Here is a 23,137-nt window from a genome sequence, read left to right on the forward strand (position 1 = left end):
TTCATGGATGGTTGCTTAATATTCAAATGAAATTGGAACTACGATTGTATGGAGTAAGTGACGGAGAGAGCCCTGTTAACCAGTGTATATTTCCATTAAAAAATGCGCAGAAGCTTCGGCCAGGCGTCCCCACACGCCATTTTTTCCTGTAATTAAGTATTTTTTCCTACTATGGAGCACATAATATATTCATCCATCCATTCATTCGCCTGACGGTGTTGCAAACATTGAGTTGAAATAAACATTGAACCTTTGTGCTTCAGAGATCATATTATAATTTCAAATTAAATTATTCTCTTTACCAAATTATTATTATGTAAATTTTAGGTCATCATTTTCGAAAACAAAATAGTTGCTAATAGAGTTTCAAATAGCTCGATTAATTTCAATTTTCGAAACTTAGTATCAAAGCGTAATTTATGGCGAGCTAGATTTCGAGTATTTATTTAATTATTGAATATTATTATTCATTTAGTTAAAAGCTCTCTTGATATTAAACTAAGTGGAAAGTGGATGTTGTTATTCAAATGGGCTTATGAATAAAGGGATGGTCCTTATAAAGTTATATCTATAAATAGTTCCAATTCTATTGCTTTTCTATGGAACACCTGTCCAAGTGCGACTTGTTTTATTTAAATTTTCATGGCAGCCATTTTTTAAATTTAGTATTTTTTGTTATAGCGGAATTACAAATACACATATCTAGTGTGAAAATTTCAACTCTACCTATAACGGTTCACAAGATACAGCCAGACGGACGGACAGACGGACGGACAGATGGACGGACAGTGGAGGCTTAGTAATAGGGGCCATAACATTTACTACTAATAGACGTTGACACCCTTCGGGTACGGAACCCTAAACATTTAAAAAAAATCAGTTCTTTTGAAGTCGGTTCACTACTTTTTTTTTTGAGTTTTGTTTCATCTGCTTTTATTAATTTTAATCACTAAAATACATCCAGGCGTATGTAGGTACATAATCCCAACCGAATGTGTAAAATTTTAAAAGCAAATAATACGGCAATTGTTGAAATATTCGGAATCGAAACGAGGTTCGACCGAAAATCGCGGCTTTCATCAAAATTTTCGACGTGTTTCGGTTTTTCAATAAGCTTCGATGGGTCAACGGTTAGGTAGTTGTCCCACCGCTGACGAGGAAGCGACTATAACTATACTCTATCCACGGAAAGAAGTTAGCATAGGGCTCTCTCTGTTCGGTCCGCGTCGTTCACAAATCACAGTGTGGTCCGTGGTACCGGCATACCTCTAACGGTGTTTGGGGGCACGTAGTGTCCCAGTGGTGGGTCTGCTGCGGCGGACATCCGCTGGCGGAGTAACGAGGTGTTTTCGGTCCCTTGTGCTCCGTCATCAGCGGTGGGATGGAACTTTGTGAGGTTTTTAGTCGGTAGGAGTCCGACATAACCACTGTGCTCCCCCGTGGTCGAAATGGTCTAAAATTCAGTTGCCATCATAGTCAGACCCAATGACATGATGATAAATATTCCAAGTCAAAACGAGTTTCAACCTAAAATCGCGGCCTAAAGCAAAATATCCAACGTGAAAATTCAGTTTATCGATAACGGAAGTGGGGAAGATTAACTCCGGCACGAATTTCTCATAAACGTTGGAGGTCATCGATAACAGCGTATGGGGGCGTCACTATGGATGTTTGTTGATTACCACCTTGGCATATCGGCGTGGTGTACGATGTTTTTACTAAATTAATTTGTGGAATCCACGTCCAAATAAAGATATTTTGTAGAATCTATGATGCAACATTATAAACGGGTCGTTCACTTTTTAATCGATACTAAAATCGAAATAAGTTCGTAACGCGTGGATCACAAACTTATTTGTCACAGCGACAAGTCCCAAGAAAAACACTCTTTTTTTAAATTGAGATACTAGTTAGCACTTGACTGTAATGTCACCTGGTGCTAAGTGATGATGCAGTCTAAGATGGAAGCGGGCTAACTTGGAAGGGCGATGGCAGTTTTTATTACAACCACAACCCTTTGGTTTTTACCCGGCGTCGTACTGGAACGCTAAATTGCTTGGCGACACGGCTTTGCCGGTAGGGTGGTAACTAGCCACGACCGAAGCCTCCCACTAGACCAGACAAGAAGTTAGGAAGTTATTAAATTATAAACCCCTGCCAGGAATCGAACCCGGGACTCCCACTATAAGGCCACAGCGCTTACCACTGTCACATATTATACTGACTGTATTAGGGAGGTTGTCAAAAAGCTCGCACGGCGACAATCTCTTTGTGGTAAAAATACTCGCTCAGTGTACGACAGATAGGTAGACAGGTATACAGACAGGTAGACAAACAGACATACTATCGCATGTATAATAGGTATCAGTATAGAGATTTTGTAAAGGAATACTTGGTTTGGTATCCAACGACGGTTATCAAGTGAGGTTATTTTAAAAATCTCAGTTATAATCAAACGAACAAACGTGGATTACGACTTCGTTTTGTACTATTTAGAGAACTACAAACATTATTTTGTGACTATTTGTTTTAAGGAATTATTAAATATTCGCATTATACGAGCGCCAAACCTCACATTTGGCTTGCACAGTCTAAAACTAGATTAAAACCATGCATTGTAACAAAATGTTTAACATGTTTCTTTTTCAAAGTTTAAATAACGTTTATTCAACGTGTATTTTATGGAGGAACGTATTAAATTAATTTAATTCTATAAAAACTTTAATATATTATTATTTGAAAACTTTTTGAATTAATACTGCGGCTTATGAATACAAAGTTATATACTCGTAAATATTTAGTACTTCAACAGTATGCAAGTTTAAATTAAAAATTTATTACACCCCCGACAAGTGAAGGTTACAGTAACTAGAAAAGAGCTGATAACTTTCAAACGGATGAACCGATTTTCTTGGATTATGGCTAAGAACACCCTCGATCAAAATAAAATCGAGTTTTTCTTACTTTTATTTATAAGTATATTTTTCAAAAATACGTATTTAAAAATAACCTGAGAGAAATTAATGATGCACCCCACGTTAGAGAGCCCTTGTATAGAATATGCCTATTCACTCTTGCTTTCAATGTAAGTGGGCAACCATTCACTTTCACTGTAGGTGTTGAAGGAAAATAACACCGGAAGCGAATTCATATTTTTAACCCCCGACCCAAAAAGAGGGGTGTTATAAGTTTTACGTGTGTATCTGTGTATCTGTCTGTGGCATCGTAGCTGCTAAACGAATTTAGTTTTTTTTTGTTTGAAAGGTGGTTTGATCGAGAGTGTTCTTAGCTACAATCGAAGAAAATCGGTTCAGCCGTTTGAAAGTTATCAGCTCTTTTCTAGTTTTCTTATAGAGGTTTTTGTGTTAATCGGTTAAAATTAATTGTGTCGGTTTTTTAAATTTTGAGTTATCAATACAAGTTGATAATCACGACTGCGTCTACGTTGATTTTCACACTCTGAATCAAAGAATAAAACCGATCAACTGCGAGACCCTAGGTGTCAGGTACACTCCACTTAGATATTATGATATTACTAACTGATGCCCGCGACTTCGTTCCCGTGGATATAGGTTTATAAATATTCCGTAGGAACTCATTGATTTTCCGGGATAAAACTAGCCTATATCTTAATCCAGGGTTATAATCTTACTCCATTCCTTTCAGCCAAATCCGTCCAGTAGTTTTTACGTCAAAGAGTAACAAACATCCATTCATACATACATACAAACTTTCGCGTTAGGATATCTTTTTTCCCGACTACGGCAAAGCCAAACAGAATGGTTATTTTAGTAGTCTATGTAATATGTATGTGTGTTTGTATCAGATTCTGTGTGTTCCACCGTAGCGCCTAAACCACTGTGATATTTTCACTGGGTCTCTGTGAATTAGCTGAGTAAATCCTGAGTGGTACTTTAATCGCTAAATTGAATTATCTTCAAGCTTAATTCCTAAGGCGGTTTATAATATTCTAAAATACGTTTGAAATTTTGAAGAGATCTTTGTCGCTGCTATGTTTGTTTAGGCAAATTGAAGTAATTGTGCCAATTGTATTTCTTTCCTTGTTTTTTGCTAAGGGGGGTGATGTAGAGGTGATATACCACCTCTATTCGCTGCTCAAAGAATACTAACCGCGCGAGTCGAGGTGGTGCAAGTCGGGTGCCGGGTGGCTCTAATGAGCTATGACCTTAACTTGTGGCTCTTAAGAATATTAAGTACTAGCTGATGCCCGCAGCTTCGCCCACGTGGATTGGTCAGATCCGCTGCAGCATCAGAATTGAGGAGTTGGAATTCAATTTTTTTATGAAACAATGTCGCAAAGTTCCTCTATCGATTAAAAAAGAAATGACGCAAATCGGTTCAGAAATCTTGGAGATTTCGGTGTACATAGGTAGAAAAACACAACTCCCTTTTTGAAAGTCGGTTAAAAAAGTAGCCTATGTTACTCCCTGGTCAATCCTCTACTTGTCTGTGAAAATCCCGTCAAAATGGGTTCAGCCGTTCCGAAGATTAGCCTTTTCAAACAGACAGACAGACAGACAGACAAAAATTTCAAAAACGTGTGATTCAGTTATAGTATCGTTCAAATAACCATATGACCTTAATATGCGGTAGTTATTTCGAAATTACAGACAGACACCCCAATTTTATTTATTAAGTATAGAAAAAGTAATAGATGTCAAGACTCCTACATCTATTCGGAAAGTAACCCGCAATGACTCAAAATAACCTCTGAATTAAATGAGTGTCTTAAAAAATTAAGAGAGAGAAGAAAAGTTTATGAATGAATGAATAATTCATAAAATATTTTTTGGAGTTCTAATCGCGGAGGAAATCCTGAGATAATATTTCACGGGCGGGAAGGCGTTCACAGTTTGTGCGTTCAGTAAGTTTGTGTCTCGGAGTCATTTGTCACTCTTTTGTTGGCGACTGTGACGGGGGATTTTTCACGATGGGACAAATTTCGCGAATAAATTAAGCGGCGTTGTAATCTTGTGTAATAAAAACGGGAGAAGTTTCCCCTCTATTGTTTAGAAAGTGTGGCGGTTACATTAATTATACGGAGGTAAATTTTTGCACGTTAATTTTCAGCGTTTCTTTTTCGGGTCCCGAGTTCGATCTCGGGCACGTCTCACTTTTCGGAGTTGTGTGCGGTCTAAGCAATTAATTAATATTACTTGCTTTAATGGTGAAAAAAAAAACACCCACACACACAGCCACGCACCCACTCACACATCCACACACACACACACACACACGCGCGCGCGCGCGCACACACATACACGTACACTGCGCCCCTGAGACTTCTCTGTAATGGATTGATCTTTTCGTATCCTAATCCAATGTAACATTAATTAAATATAAAATATGAATTGAACGTATTATAAAGGTTACTGATGATAATAATGGTGTTTTGCGATTTGGTAAACAAATATTTCCGTAAAATAAAACCAACCTGTACCTAAATGCTGTAAATAATTAAAATCTGAAACTCTTTATCGGCAAGCAGCGCCTTACGTTACAAAGCGTTTTAATTTGTCGGAACAATTTCTTTTTGTCGTGAAATTTCGTTGTAACACCGCGCTCGCAACAAAAGGATGAATAATGACTTTAAAACAAAGTTGAAATTTTCGAGAAACTTCCGCGTCTCACTACTGCGGTGGCTTTAATCCCGTGATTTGTGAGATAAAATTCATAATTCAATAATGGGGGAACTGTTTAGCGTTTTGCCGCTAAGACTACCGCAATCAATCTATAGAAAGGAGGGTCTTACTACAACAGCCGAATCTGCCAGTCCAATTGATCACTTGATCAATTTGACTGGCAGATTAGTAAAGTGATTTTGTAAAAAGATAATAAATGAATTATATAAATAGAGAGATTTTTTTATTCAAATAAACTTTTACATCTACCTACCAACTTTTGAATCGTCGTTTAAGCTCTAACTGGTATAATTAACGAAATGTCTCTACCACTCATTTAGAATGCCTTTCCTTTGAAAAGAGCCAGCAAGAAACTCGGTGGTTGCTCTTTTCGAAGATTGTGTCGTAGCAACACATTAATTCCCATACCAGTGTACGTATGGGAAGCTGGCAGAGGAAACTCCAATTTTGGCAGAGATTTTGTGTGATACAAGCGTGTTGTGGTGCCTCCAGGCGGGTTGCGCGGCCATATTGGTACTTAAAGTTTTGCCGAGAAAAATTAATTACTCCGAAACGGACAATAGACATTTGATTAATTTGCTTGCCTTCTGGGTTCTTGATTTTGCACAATAAGGAGTTGTTTTTTGTTTTATTGTTTTAAACAGAAAATCATGCAAAAAATCAATCTTCAAATTGAATTAAAAATAGGTACAATAATGTACCTATTTATGTAAGGTATGTGTAGTGTTCTTGTCTAATAATTGGTCTTATTGTATGTGTTGTATTTGCCTTGCTTATTAGAATAATGTTATATTTTATAGGTATTTTTTGGTGATCTGTTACTAACATCCGATAATAATCGTCAAACCTAAGAGTTTAAACCTTTTTATTTTCCGTAATGGTACGATTTTCTGGTGTTGATAAAGCAGTGGGCTCCAAGATAACTTGCGCTAAGCAGTGAGTACTTGCTGTCAGTTTGTGATCACTTACAATAACTACAAGAGTGGGGCTGCATTAGAAATGCTAAAGGCCGTCACTAAAAGGGTCGAGTCAAAGGCTCGGAAACATTACCCCTCACACCATAGATTCCACTTCCAGAGATACATACCTACCTCTCTACTACAGTAGGTATAAGGTGACGATCGCGTGGCTAAAACGTCTGCATACAGTTCTTCGTATCAGTAAATCTAGATATAGGTTTTTTTAAAAATCCCGTAGGGACTCATTGATTTTTCGGGATAAAAAGTAGCTTATCTGCTAATCCAGAGTATAATCTAAATAATATACAGGATGTTTGGTAATTAGTATATAATGACGACACGTACCCATGCTACTTTGATCTGATAAACACAATACTGAAGTATAATGACGAAATAAAATTATAAAAATTTCCATACAAAATTTAAAAAAAATATGTCAAAGTTTTCATGAGCCTACCGTGCCCTAACTCACTGAGATCGTTGGCCATCTTTAGATAGACCGAGGCCAACGATCTCAGTGAGTTAGGGCACATTGGGCCATGTGAAAACTTGGTCATAAAAAAAACTTGTATGGAAATTTTTAAAATTTTATTTCGTCATTTTACTTCAGCATTGTGTTTATCAGATCCAAGTAGCATGGGTACGTGTCGTCATTATATACTAATTACCAAACACCCTGTATAATCTAAGTAATAATATAAAATTCCAAACTTATGCCGGGAATCGAACCCGGGACCTCCCACTAATAAAACCACAGTGCTTACCACTGCGCCACGGAGGCCGTCAAAAAAATCTGTGTATCTTTGGATATTGAATCAATGACAGTTCCTGCATACTTCAGCGAGCTGGAAGCGCCCGCACAATGGCCAGACGTACGAGCGTCTTGACGCCAGATTAAGATAACACCTCGCGCTGGAGCGAATGTCTCTTCGGCGAAAGCCTGCGCTTCAAAGGGGGCATCAGTCTTGACTTTTGAGACGCGGCGATGCATGAAATTCTTTCTGGCGCCCGACCTGCGCTGCTGTGTAAATTGAAACATGTTCAGCCCTAGTATTCTGTAAGTCATCACATCGCCGCGCTCGTCGATTTAGTATTTGCAGCCTTAAGGATACGAAGGTATAAAGGGCGAACTAAAATATGGTTGATAATTTCCCAAATCACTCTTGGTATTATTTATTCTCATACAAGTTCATATGTCAAACTTTAAGGTTAAAGACAAATAAATACTAAGATAACACCTTAACTTTTGAGACACAACGATGCATGAAATTTTTTCTGGCGCCCGACACTTAAATTTAAACACTTTCTGCCGTGGTATTGTGTAAGTCTTTACAGCGCTGTGCTCGTCAACGAGTTCACAGTGGAAATATTATTTATAGAGTTACTAGGACAAAGGTATCAGGGGTGGACTAAAATACGTAAGTTGGTAAATTCGCAAATCACTCCTGGGATTATTTTCACACTAAGTCAAGCTACAATGTTAAAGCCATGCAAGAATGTTCTATGGCAGCTCATCATCATCATGTCCAGCCCAGTTCTATGATAAAAGCAATTTATAATATTTAAATTATCTCTTTTCTAGACTGGTAGGAGCTTTGATCATGTCTATTTACCACCCATATAGACAAAGATCGCAGTCTAACTTGACTTATTCGAATTGATTTATTTATGATTTATTTGTTTGTAAAATCGATCTTGTTTACAAATTGTGCAGAAGGCCCTGAATTAAGTTTAAAAAACCTGTATCTCAGGGTACCCACTCTTCCTACTCCGTCATTCTCAATCAAATTCTTATTTTAAACAAATACAAAATTTAGAATACAAAAATTATACGTTGCTGTTTCAGCGTTGAAATCCGGAATGTGCGCTTACGAAATAGCTCCCCAGCAATGTACATTGTGCAACGCACGTCTCTCGCTACGAAGCAGTATTAAGTCGGAAGCGACTTTGTTAAATTGTGAAGCATTCCTCATACGAGGAGCTGTAAGAGGTTCCGTAAACAACGTCATATTTTGTGCTGCTGAGAGAACTTAAAATAATGATGTTGTCATGGAAAGAGGATCTCTATTAATAAGCCACTTTGTGTTATTTACTACTAGCTGATGCCCACGACTTTGTCCGCGCGGATTTGGACTTTTTAAATCCCGTGGGAATTAATTAATTTTCGCGGATAAAAAGCCTATATCCGTCCCCGGGATGTAAGCCAACTCTGTACCTTTCAACAAAATCGGTCAATCTGTTGGAACGTGAAAGGCTAACAGACAGACACTTTCGCATTTATAATATTAAGTATGGATGCTGGTTATGTATGTGCAGGGCATAATATAGCTCAAAAAACTGCTAGGCGTTGGGGTCCCAGGGTGCTAAAATGGTGACCTCGCACTGGAAAGCGCAGCGTTGGATACCTCCACTAAGTAGGCAGACTTCATCAAACAAGTTGCATTGAGCCATTGGATTCAGGCGGTGCAAAACCTTACATGTGGAAGTCCCTACGAGAGACCTATATCCAGCAACGAACGTCTATCGGTCAATAATGATGATGATGATGATGAATGTGCATATTATAATGTATGTAATTAGGGTTCCGTAACAACAAGATGCCAACGGGACTCCCTATTACTAAGCCTCCGCTATGTCTGTCCATCCGTCAGTCCGTCCGCCCTGTCTCTCAGAGGGCTGTATCTCGTGAACTGTCATAGGCAGAGAGTTGAAATTTTCATGGATTATGTATTTCTATTGCAGCTATAACAACAAATAATTCAAATTTCAAAATGGCTACATGAAACTTTCACAAAATTGAAAAGTGTTACTTCTCGAACATGGTACAAGACCCTTCGTGGTGTGCGAATCCGATACGCACTGGACCAATTTTTTTTAAAGCTTAAAATGTAAGATTATAAAAGCAAAAGTTTGTATCTGTGTGTATGTATGTTTTTTACTCTTTCACGCAAAAACTACTGGACGGATTCGGCTGAAATTTAGAGTGGATATAAATTTTACCCTGGATTAACATAATATAGGCCAATTTTTTCCTCGGAAAACCAAACAGTTCCCACGAGATTTTCAAAAACCTATATCCACGCGAACGAAGTCGCGGGCATCACCTAGTAAAAATATATTTTAAAAAAATGCCTTTAATTGATAGGTAGTTAGTTCTAAATAACTTGTCCGTGCAAGTTCACCATGGAAATAGTGCCTGCACAATTGCAGAAACGTCTTTAAATATTCACTCGTTCGTAAGCGGAAGTGGATGTTACAAAGAATTTCACGCTCTGATACATTTCAAAAGTCTACCTACACAGTGTTTTTTGCGAGAAAGAATGCTCTTTTCTACTTTCTTACTACTGGGTGCTTAGTATGACTTTACATGCCAACAACGTTGATAGAATTCGAGCATCGAAACACTTTAGCTTTAAAGTAAAATGGACCTTAACAGTATCGTTTTATAGATCAAGTTTGTCCATAAATCTACAGCCAGCGCTCCAAGCAGTAACATAGCAAACTAAATCCAACATACCTGAATTTTTAATTTGACGTCGAATTCAGGCGCGGCCTCAGCCCATTAGAAAGGGCTGAAATTAATAATCCAGGTAGCAAAAACCTGTGAGGACACGCCCGGGCAAGGAGGCTCGGCCTCGAGGCTTGTACCCCGATAGACTTTAGTTTGTCGAGAACACACCCACAAAAAAAGAATTTTTAGTTTAAATCAAAAGTCCATTTTACTGTGAAGTTTTTGTTTTTTGACTCTCTACTCCAGTAGGTACTGTTAACGTAGGCGAGACGTACAATCTATTTTTTTTATTGACCTGCTGACAAGTAATGATGTAGCCTAAGATGGAGTCCGCTTACCTAGAAGATGCCGATTCACTTTTGACTTCAAGGGAAAACTGATGCTGGAAGGGCGTTCCATATCCTAGCGGTTCGAATTAAAAAAATCTTGTACTAAGCCTACTGCTTGCTAAGGCAGTGACGGAAAACGTTTTAAAATTGTAAAGACCAAACGGCTCTAGATTTAGCGAAATGCGTAGGTATATGCTACGACTAACCTAAGCCCGTGACTTCGTCTAATTTCTAATTTCGCATGCGATTAAGAAAATTTCTCACTGTAACAAGCCTCACTTACCTACTCATTCACTTAGTGTCACTATTAGAGTTCCTTTGTTACCAAATGGCATGGAACACTAAGAATACCACTATGGCCTAACTTCATACAACTTTCCTAGTACGACTTTCGTATAATCTTCTAACACCAATGTACTCTCTTAGGGATGGAATTTTGGAAAATCCTTTCTTAACTGAGCATAAGCTTCAGAAAAAATCTTAAAAGCTACCTATCTAATTCAATGATAATTTTCTTATAGCAAAATATATTAAATACAGTACTATAATATTTGTACCGTCATAAAAGATTTTTTTTATTTTTTCAAAAATTTGCATTGTGAAATATTTATTATTTGCTGTTACCTATAGCGGCAATAGAAATGCACACTCTGTGAAAATTTCAACTCTGCGCAGTTTATGGTTCATTAGATACAGTCCGCTAACAGACAGACGGACGGACAGACGTAGTAACACAAAGTACATTGAATATACGGGTTTATGGTCCCATTGGCACCCTATGGGTACGTAACCCTAAAAATGTACTACTCTGGATATGTCAGTTAATTGTTCCAGAGTAAATAATGTATTTACATAATACCACGCCAGTCCAATATTAGTGTTAGCAGCACAAACAGTCCCCGCCTGGTTGCAGCGAAAGGAGGCAGTTCTCGAACTAGACGCAGTCTGAATGCAAACAGCGAGAGGGGAAGCTTCTATATTGTTTGAACTTCAAACTGCGCCGGTGTCCCCCTAAAGTTCACTTTTAATTTCGGAACGAGCTTGCTCTTAAGTCCAGTTTACATTGCAGAACTTAACTAGCTGACCCATCCAGTTTCGTTCTGAAGATCCTTTTTTAGTGGGGGCTTAAGAGGGGTTTCTCCGTCACTCGCTTCATACAAACGCTTTCCAATTTCATTTGAATACTAAGCAACCAAAGTCCATGAAATTTTGCAGACATATTCTAGAAACTAATATCTATGTTTGTGGTTTCTGTTAAAATATTCAATTTCAAAGTTATGCGGTCTTAAAAATTTACATACAAATCATTGAGCCCCTGTAATTTTAAAACTACATATTTTTAGAAAAATCTAAAACACCACAGACACAGATATTAGTTTCTAGAATATGTCTGTAAAATTTCATGAACTTTTGTTGCTTTTAATATTGAAATGAAATTGGAACTACGATTGTATGAAGCGAGTGACGGAGAGAGCCCTGTTAAGTCAGCGAAAAAACCTCATGACAAATCTCAAGTTTCAAGACAAAGGGTTTGAACTTTACATTGACATTTGAATCACTAAGTTTCTTTTTTACATGTACTGAAGTTAATTAGACCAGTAAGATGAGCGAGGCGATTTACAATGACAAGTATATATGTTACAGTGACAAGTATATGACATAATATACATATTACAAATACTGTTTAAGTTAGATTACTGTTAAGTTAGATTTTAAGGTGAAATTATTTGTTATTAGATTTTAAGGCGCCATTATTTGTAATTCATCTTTTTGTGTTTTATATTACGTGTTGGATTAACTAATAAAACTAATTTTATTGTATTATATTGAAGTAGAAATCAATTATTATTGGTATGGGTTTAATAAAATGCCGTTCTCTTATGTAGTCGTCACTTTTATAGTACTCGTTCCATACTCTGATCAAAATCGTTTTACTAGAACCCTAAATAATACACGTAACTGCACGTAACGTTACGGTATTACGTTAGTTAAAAAACGTTACAAAATCAGCGTAGAAATTTCACCTCAGTATAATGAATGTAACCGCCACACTTCCTAAACAATAGAGGGGAAACTTCTCCCGTTTTTATTACACAAGATTACAACGCCGCTTAATTTATTCGCGAAATTTGTCCCATCGTGAAAAATCCCCCGTCACAGTCGCCAACAAAAGAGTGACAAATGACTCCGAGACACAAACTTACTGAACGCACAAACTGTGAACGCCTTCCCGCCCGTGAAATATTATCTCAGGATTTCCTCCGCGATTACAACTCCAAAAATACTTTATGGATTATTAATTCACAAACTTTTCTTCTCTCTTAATTTTTTAAGACGATCATTTAATTCGCAGGACCTTTTGAGGTATTTCTTTAGAGTCTACTTTCCGAACCGATGATAGACTCTATAAGGTTTGTCTAGTGCTATAGCACTAAACAAGGCGTGCGCGGCGGCCGCCTGCGGGAGCGGGGGGTCTCGCGGTGCGGCGCCGGCGCGCGGCTCGATGCATTCGCGGCGCGACCGCCTCCAAATTACCAGCGCTTATATTGTTGTAAAGTTCATTACTATTTTATTATTAAAACATATATAAAACCATCAAAAGTATTATCACTACAGTCCAATTCAAAGTGCAGTGCAACACATCACTATACAAGGTTCTTTGTCCAACGAAGAAACGACCAGTTGTCAACTATTTTATAACTATAATAGATCATTCAATGTTAATATAACTCAAAATTTAAAAAACCCCCGACACAAAAACCTCTATAAGAAAACAAGAAAAGAGCTGATAACTTTCAAACGGCTGAACCGATTTTCTTGGATTATAGCTAATGACACTCTCGATCAAGCCACCTTTCAAACAAAAAAAAACTAAATTAAAATCGGTTCATTAGTTTAGGAGCTACGATGCCACAGACAAATACACAGATACACACGTCAAACTTATAACGCCCCCCTTTTTGGGTCGGGGGTTAAAAAAGTTGCTAAGTGACGCCAGGCGGTCAAAACACTCGATGTGTCCATCAGAGCGACCGGCGCGAGTAATCACCTCTCGCACTCGCACACTCGCTCATTATGTCCAGCAGCGACAAAACTATCCCAACTACAATTTCGCTTCACATTGTTTACCGACTGGTTTCTAGTTTTTAGCTCCGTCGGCGCCCGCCGGTAGAACAAGTGCTTTAAAGCCTCCAAGCTAGCTTTCACACAAGTCTTTTTTTAATACGAATTTGAATTTTTTAATCACATCAATACTTGAAATCACAGGGTCAAATACAACAAAAGTTATGATTACAACGGTAACCGAAGAATTATGGCACATTCAATCCCCAAACTATTCTAAACCAGAGGTATTTAACCGTGAAACTTTCGCTATTATACTGTCGATATGCTAACCATTGGGATTTCATTACCTGAACCCGAGGTGGGCGCGCCCGTTTTGATCCCGTCAGGCCCTTTACTACTTGGGAACCTTAAACTTTCGTGTACGAGATACTTTGTTTGGGTTTCATAATCGTCAACCGATGGACGTCCACTGCTGGACATACTCGTAGGTCTCTTGTAGACACACGCTACGGTCCAGTGGCTCCCAGCTACTCGTCTGATGTCGTCTATCCACTTAGTGGGGGACTGTAACGCTGCGCTTTCCGGGGCGAGATCTCCATTCTAGACCATTGGGATTTTCATACTATTTGACTTGCCCTGCGAAACTAAAGTGGCAATGAGTAGGACACTAAATCTATACATATAATAAAATTGTAGAAAAGTGGTGTCTGTACAATGGAAATATATAAAAAAAAGTAGCAGGGGTTGTTATTATATCGATACCGAACCCGAAATTGTAATTAATTTTATTTTTGTCTGTTTGTCTGTCTATTTGTGCACGCTAATATCAGAAACGGCTTATTCGATTTATATACGGTTATCAATATATTGTAGTAAGCTTCACTTAACATTTAGTGTTTATTTCATGTCAATCGGTTCATAAATAAAAAAGTTATGTCAATTTAAAGAAACACGGCGAACATTTTTAACGTACATGCTGCTCGAAAAGTCACTATTCCACGCGAACGAAGTCGCGGGCACAGCTAGTTAATAATAATATTAGTCAAACAAAAAAGTTCTAGGCAGTGAAGATTTTTCTGCATATAATTTTTAAAGGTAATTTTTATAGGTAAAGAGCTCGGCGATCGCCTTCGCGAAAAACAATTACTAGTATTTCGTTTTAGCATAAGGCTATATAGTCCAAAATTATTCAGAATAATATTTGCAATGGCCTAGTTAGTATTCAATAATATAATTGTACCTCAGAGAATGATTTCAACCCCCAGAGAATCGGCACACTTGGCCGATTCAATTAGTATGCAAAAACAATTATTGCAAATGCCACTAGAATAACTAGGTGCTGTTATTTGAAATAATAATATATTTTGAGAGATATTTTTTGTAAATTGCTAGCCTTTAAGTGTGACTTCGTTTATGATATTAACTTAGCTTGAACATACGATAGAAATTAGTAAAAGAAAAAAACACGGAGGCGACTGAAAGATCCAGCTTTGAGTTACCAGCGCGGCGCTAGGCCAAAATAAATAAATAAAAAATCAAAATCAGGTATTCAAATAGGTACTATTGTACAACTTTTATTTGTCCGATTTTTTAGATTTGAAAGATGATGTAGTGGTGATAATTAATTACGTTAACTTAAAATTAAAGCTACTAGGGTTCCAAGCGCACCCAAGTCTGAGAATAAAAGCTTTAGAGTTGTTAAAAGAAGTTGCACCTTGTCTCAACTCCACTCCGTAGGTATGCGATGTATCTTACGCGGAGTTGCAGCCATGAACTAGTTAAATTATATTACTGTTCTATAATCGTATGTATGTATTTAACAACTACGTAAATTTTTCCATTTTTTTTTTGCATTTGGGCATTTGCCTATATTTTATCCTTGAACTATTGTTTCATGTGATAACGTTTTTGCCCCCTAACGTTTACAAAATTAGATCATTTTGGTCTCATAAAATAATTCAATATGTACCTTAATATAGGCTCGTACGTTTTTTTTTTAGTATTATTTTTATAGTACGGGGAGAAAAACATTATCGCTTTTTGTATAAAAATTTACAACTGGACGATCCTCTTAAGCCTGTAGCTGTACTTTCTTGAAAAGTATAAAAACCATGAAGTGTTTAAGAGAACGAAGAGTACACAAGGGGCAAGCAATGAATCACGTTAACAGTTTTCCGATAAGGAGTGGGCTCTCGATACACTGAGTCCTGTTTTATTGTGCACTATTTTCCCCTATCGCCAGAGAAGGCAACGGCACGGAAACTCAGATAAAGTCGCAGTTATATACAGCCCTTATAAAAAGTGTTTGGATTTGGTAAGGTAACTTGAGTTTCTCTGTGAGCAATGACCTAATACGGTTAATATACGAAAGCAGACAATTGAACATTATATTGTTGTAAAGTCCCACGAATTGTGCAGCGTTAGTAGGTGCATAAGTACTTAGTATGAAATTATTGCGATTATCAGGGGTCAATATGAACTATAATCATTTCTTTTCTCAAGAAAAATGTATTATTGAGGTAAACTACTCACCTGCAAAAATGACTTTTCTGTTCTATTTTTTTATTTATTCAAACTTATGTACCAGCGTTGTGGGTACATTGTGTATCCACAACATCAAGCTGAGTTCGGGCCCTTTCGTTGGCACGACACATAATACATACATAATACACTCTTTAAGTTAAGTTAGTTTTTAAGTTTTATATTTTAAATTTTATATTCTAGGTTTTATATTTTTTATTTGTATTTTTTTTTTTATTTTTAGTTTTGTATATAAGCGTCATTATTTGTAATACTATGTTTATGTGTCGGTTTCAATGAATAAATTTTATTCTATTCTATTCTATTCTATGTCTTTTACTGAATGCAACAAGCATTAAGGTTAAGAGCTTGGTAAGTAAACAGAACGAGCAATGAATCACGTTAACAGTTTTCCGATAAGGAGTGGGCTCTCGATACACTGAGTCCTGTTTTATTGTGCACTATTTTCCCCTATCGCCAGAGAAGGCAACGGTACGGAAACTCAGATAAAGTCGCAGTAATATACAGCCACTACAGCAATGCTTTGTTGGCTTTGATCAAGAATTGTTGGTAAGAAAAGTGCGTAGCGATGCGAAATCTCAAGATTTTTAAGCTTTTATTAACTCTATACAGATTTGTTTCATACTATCGACAGAGTTCACTTTAGTTAGGGAACTTCTAACAAAACATCCAGGTGTCGACGTCACTCGACGAATCGATTGACACCTCATTCATCAAAATCGGCCCAGTAGTTTAGGCGCTATGGTGGAAGACTCAGAATCTGGATATAAACATACATACCCACATACATACATACATACCTACATACATACATAGACTGCTAAAATTATAACCGTAGTATAGATGCAGGCGTTATTTTGCGGAAGTCCATGACATACAAGGAACCAAAAATTTCTATAATTCACCAAACCAAAGAAATCTGTATGTGCAACATGCAGCATTTGACATGCACCGCCCGCCCTCCCACTGATAAATATCCAGGAAAAGCCAGCCACCAAGCACGCACCCCCACCACGCAGTACCACACAAATCCCAACACCACTCGACGCACGTTTCGCCCCAACACCGGAGCATCCTCAGGAGATGTAGACCTTACAATGCCAAAATACTTTGTAACTAGGCAATTTTAAAATCATAACCCTTCCTTTTGGCTTTGCCGCAGTCGGGTAAAAACAAAAACGAAAATATGATTTGTTCCTAAACTCTCAGCCAATATTTCTTACTCTCAAGTATTGTACTAAACAAGTGCAACGCACTGGTTAAGAGTGTGGCAAGCAAACACAAAGCAATGAATTACCCTAGCAGTTTTCCGATAAGCTCTGGCCTCTCTCCTCGATACAGTGAACCCTATTTCATTGTGGCACTATTTTCTCCCTGTATCCAAAGAACGCAGCGACACGGAAATTCAGATAAAGCCGCAGTTGTGGTAACTTCTCACGGTGTGTGAAAGTATGAACCGAACTGTCTTCCTATTTTAACAGGGCTCTCTCCGTCACTCGTTTCATACAATCGTAGTTCCAATTTCATTTGAATATTAAGCAACCAAAGTCCATGAAATTTTGCAGACATATTCTAGAAACTAATATCTGTGTCTGTGGTGTTTTAGATATTTCTAAAAATATGTAGGTTTAAAATTACAGGGGCTCAAAGATTTGTATGAAAATTTTTAAGACCGCGTTACTTTGAAACCGAATATTTTAACAGAAATCTGGAAAACCACAGACCTAGATATTAGTTTCTAGAATATGTCTGCAAAATTTCATGGGCTTTGGTTGCTTAATATTCAAATGAAATTGGAACTACGATTGTATGAAACGAGTGACGGAGAGAGCCCTCTTAATGGTTCGTGCCACAAATTCTCACGATGTGTGAAAAATGAACCAGTTGACTTATCGCAGTTTGAAAGCTAAAGTATAACGACCTCAATCACCTCTAATTGGCTAACACTCTCCCAGTATCAGCTAAAATGCACAGTTTAATAAGAATTCCATAAAATCAACCACAACAATTGCGATTGTAGTCATATTAAATTATAACTTTCATGCTAGATGTAGGCATGGGGGAGTTCAAAAACCGGAATATACGCTAAAATTCAACCTTCAAATAGTACCCTCTTATTTGGCAAGCGTGACTACTCTCCTTACCTTAAAATACAACCTGTAGAAAAGTGTTTAACCACAAATCAAGAAGTACGAACGATAATGAAGCTCGAGCTACCCTACAGTACAAGCCGTAGAAAAGTATTCAGCCACAGATCAGGATCTTCTCTGCTCTCAATAAACCAAGCAACAATGCCTTTCTCAAAACACGTATAATAATGTAGCTCGAGCTATTACGCTTCGTGGGAAGTCACCTTAAGGTACAACCCGTAGAAAAGTGTTTGGCCACAGATCAGGAACTTAAGTCGCTCTGTTCCTATGGACATTCAGCTCACGTTCGCTTAACAATGGCGGCACGTAATTGCTTTACTCTGCACTTCGAACAGTATTGTCACGTTTCATATACCGTTTTATGTGGTTAACTTTTCATAGACAGATATCATTAAGTACAAAACTAATTAAAAGATACGAAGGACGTGTGCCCTAGTTGCATATCAATCAACGGCCTTTTTCCTTTGTGAGGTCGAGTATACGTTATTATAATCATGATTCAAAATAAGTTCTAAGATTTGCCAATGCATTTAAAACACTGTCCCATTGCATATCAAACAGTATTATGATATTTCTTAACGAGTTCCCACGAGATTCCTAAAAACCCATCCACCTAACCGATTTGTATGAAATTTGGTATACCGAGGTAGCTTGCGTCCCTGTAATTGACATAAGCATTTTATCCCGGAAAATCAAACAGTTCCCACGGGATCTTTAAAAACCTAAATCCACGCGGACGAAGTCGCGGGCATCCTCTAGTTAAGTATAATTCCTACTAGTAGTACCTAGATTACTCAATCAGAATCTACTCAAATGAACTAATCTGATCCAGGTTTAGTGCAGTTTGGTAAGTACTAAGTACTTATCGAATATTGGTTTGGTGCAATTCCGAAAAGTTCGTTTATTGGTCTAGCCACTGGAGTTTAAATCAACGAGCCCGTGGGATAATATTTGCTTTGAACAAGTTTAAATCAATCATGACCTTTGAACATTATTGAAAGATCAATAATAGAAATTACAGTAGATTTCGGTTTTGCTCCTGAATGGGCATCTGTCGAATACTATAGGCTAGTAATAAATACTTATAACTTATAACACCCCGACAAGTGAAAGTTACAGTAACTAGAAAAGAGCTGATAACTTTCAAACGGCTGAACCGATTTTCTTAGATTATAGCTAAGAACACTCTCGATCAAGCCACCTTTCAAACAAAAAAAAACTAAATTAAAATCGGTTCATTCGTTTAGGCGCTACGATCCCACAGACAGATACACAGATACACACGTCAAACTTATAACACCCCGCTTTTTGGGTCGGGGGTTAAAAATGATAAGTAATTTGATTTGGTTTGATTGAAATTTCATAAAAATGAACAGTGAACTCCGTCAATTTGTGGCTTGAAAAGGTCCGGGCGCGTCTGTCAGGATTCAGTGCGCCTCAAAAACTCCATTATATACTGCGAGCGTCCAGGGAGGTAAAATTGAATATTTGAACACGAGTTCGTTTACCAGGAGCCCAGCGAACGAGATGAGTCCGCCTCATTGAGCCGTCGACCCAATAACTAGGCTTGCCACCCGTACTTTATTATAAAGTACTATACGTTATTTCAGGTAATTGTACTCTATACTTTATGAGAACAATAAAGTTCACAAAAATACTTTATTTCGTATGATTTGATTTCTTTGAGATTTTGAAAAGTTTTTTCTGTGATGAATAGTAAATGGCGAGACAAAAGAAATAAAGCGTCTCTGAATTTGATAAAAAATGAATTACTTATTTATTTTAATTTAAATATAGAATGTAAAGATGCTGTGCAATTGTTTAGTAAAGATGCCAATTCGAAACAAATTGCAAAAAGCAGTAAAAAATATGTTTTTAAACATAATAATAAAGAAAAATAAATTATACTTTATTTTGATGGTATGTACTTTTTTTTTCTTACCTATAATAACCAATGTACTTTAACTGCAAAAAAAAAAAGGTGGTAACCCTACCAATAACCGACTACAATTGTTGGGACACCCTCGGGAGGACGAGAATTTCAAATCTCATTAACTAGCCACGAGATTTTATTATTGAATCACAGTGCAGTGCTGCTAAGTGGAATTTAAAACTAGTATTGCACGACGGCCTATGTCAAATACCTAGTCGTTTCATAGCCTACGTAATATTTTTAACCCCCGCCCCAAAAAGAGGGGTGTTATAAGTTTGACGTGTGTATCTGTGTGTTTGGCTATGGCATCGTAGCTCCTAAACTAATGAACCGATTTTAATTTAGTTTTTTTTGTTTAAAAGGTGGCTTGATCGAGAGTGATCTTAGCTATAATCCAAGAAAAATCGGTTCAGCCGTTTGAAAGTTATCAGCTCTTTTCTAGTTACTGTAACCTTCACTTGTCGGGGGTGTTATAAATTTTTAATTTACACTTGTTACCGAAAACTTTTCAAAAAATTGAATCCCGCCTCTACCTATATTTAGTTTTATTTCAACCGTGCCTAGCTACACGCACAATTTTGCAAGGATGGAAGCACTTAAAATTAAATATTTCAACACGAATTGGTCTTCAGTTGTTGAAACACCCTTGAGATCTCGCTGAAAAGACTGCCCACGAGGAATTTAAATCTCATTAAGTAGCCACGAGAATTTATTATTGAATTATATTCGAGTGCTGCGAAGTGGAATTTGAAATACTGGGACAAAAAATAATAATATCTGGCGCTTTTTCCCGCGACTTCGTTCGCTTAATATATGCCCTATATCATTTATCTAAAGGGAAAAGAATTTGCAGTATGGAAACATTTTTTTTTTCTTTAAATCTGGCTTTACTCTGATTAGCCAATGTCAAGTTTGTGATATTTTCAAGTTATTGAATTTATACAAGTATGGACTCCGTCTGCGCCGGCGCCCGCCGGCATACGCGCGGCGCCCCTTTAGAGCGCTTCCCAGTCAGTTCCACCACCAAAAAACACCAACTAACACAAAAACCAGCCACTCTTAACAAAAAAAAAAAAACACTCCAAACAAGCACAACACGCGCGCCAGCAAACGCCATCGCAGACGAAGTCCTATGGAATCATTAATTCTGGAGATTACCGTACATAAAAACAGCATTGATCCAATTGGCTGGCGAATGGCGGGTGCGCGCGATTGGTTGATCAGTCGGCGCGGCTGCATGCGATTGGTTGATACGTCGACTTTCGCTTTCCGGATTCGCCAACTTTCTCCCACTACACTGCTTTGGGTCCAATTTGTTTGCTGGGCACTATACTTCCTTATAAAATTAGTGTAGATCAATATTTTACGGCACCCCGCTCAATTTTAACTGCGTGATATTCATAGAAGCAAATTCTAAGCCTCCGTATTTCAGATAAATACCCTTAATTTTTCGAACAGTGTGGATACCTACTATTGGCTTAGTATGAGATTTTACGTCTCACCAACTTTGAAAGAATCATAATAGTAAAATGGTCCTAAAGCATATTCAAATTCAAAATGTTTTTATTCAATTAGACTTTTACAAGTTCTTTCGAATCGTCAAAAGCATCTACCACTGGTTCGGAATGCCTTTCCTACCGAGAAGAACCAGCAAGAAACTCGGCGGTTGCTCTTTTCAATGATTTGATATACAATATTATGTAAAAAAACCAAATAGATTTTTATTTCACAAAGGTTCCGCTCGGAGTTCTAGCCGTCAGATGTATAGACTAACTTGAGTTTTAAAACTGAGCGAATCTAGTTCATGTTACTTTAACAGGGCTCTATCCGTCACTCGCTTCATACAATCGTAGTTCCAATTTCCTTTGAATATTAAGCAACCAAAGTCCATGAAATTTTGCAGACAAATTCTAGAAACTAATATCTGTATGAAGCGAGTGACGGAGAGACCCCTCTGTATTTCAACGCTCGAATTCCATTTACGTTCGTGAGATATAAAATCTTATACTAAGCCTAGTAAGGTACATATATATTATAAGATACCTTCTGAAATAGAAATACGATTTATGATGTTGTTAGGACGTCAGGTAAAGTGGAGTGTGGCAGGTGATCCGTTGTATTGAGCTTCTTACCTTTGTTGCCGGTCTATTGAATTACCGCGCCCTACCGGAGATGTGTTTTGGGAAATGGCGAACTAAATTAGTATCGCAGATATAGAGTAATGTTATTTTTTACGGATAAGTACCTATTGGATGGAGAAACTTAAGTAATGAGTTGGTATCAAACTTTTCTTCTTCTTCATTTATGCGTTTTCTTACAAAATAATACAGGGTGTAATCAGAACGCTCGCAAAATCGAAGACAGGCGATAGTTAGTTAGGTAGTTTAGGGGCCAGGACTCCATGAACTGCCTGTATCTAAATTTGTGAAATAAATTTTCATTTTTCATTTTTCATTTTTCATTTTTCATTTTCAGTGTACTGTACTGATAATTGATAAGATACCGTAAAATACTACAAAAAAAAAACATGATCATGAAATCGGTTTTTGGATTTTTTCCTTTACCTACTTGTGCTATGAGACCTAGGTACTTACCTGCCAAATTTCAAGACTCTAGGTTAACGGGATAGTACCCTATAGGTTTTCTTGACAAACACAACAGACGGACAGACGGACAGATGGACAGACAGACAGACAGACAGACAACAAAATGATCCTATAAGGGTTTCGTGTTTCTTTTGAGGTACGGAACCCTAATAATACCTATAGGTATAAAAAATAAAGTGACTGACTAATTATCGCTCAGCCTAGAAAGCTGAAATTTTCCAGACAGACCGTTTCCTTTACAATGTTAGCAATAAGGGCGGATTTTTCGACGTACGGGAGCGAAACTGGTCGTACTTACAAGGTAAAATAACATTATTAAATTGTCTAAAAGCAATAACATTAGTAAGCCTTGGAACAATTTAACTTTGATATATCACCA

The sequence above is a fragment of the Maniola jurtina genome, chromosome 19 (assembly GCF_905333055.1).
Source record: "Maniola jurtina chromosome 19, ilManJurt1.1, whole genome shotgun sequence".
Taxonomy (NCBI): domain Eukaryota; kingdom Metazoa; phylum Arthropoda; class Insecta; order Lepidoptera; family Nymphalidae; genus Maniola; species Maniola jurtina.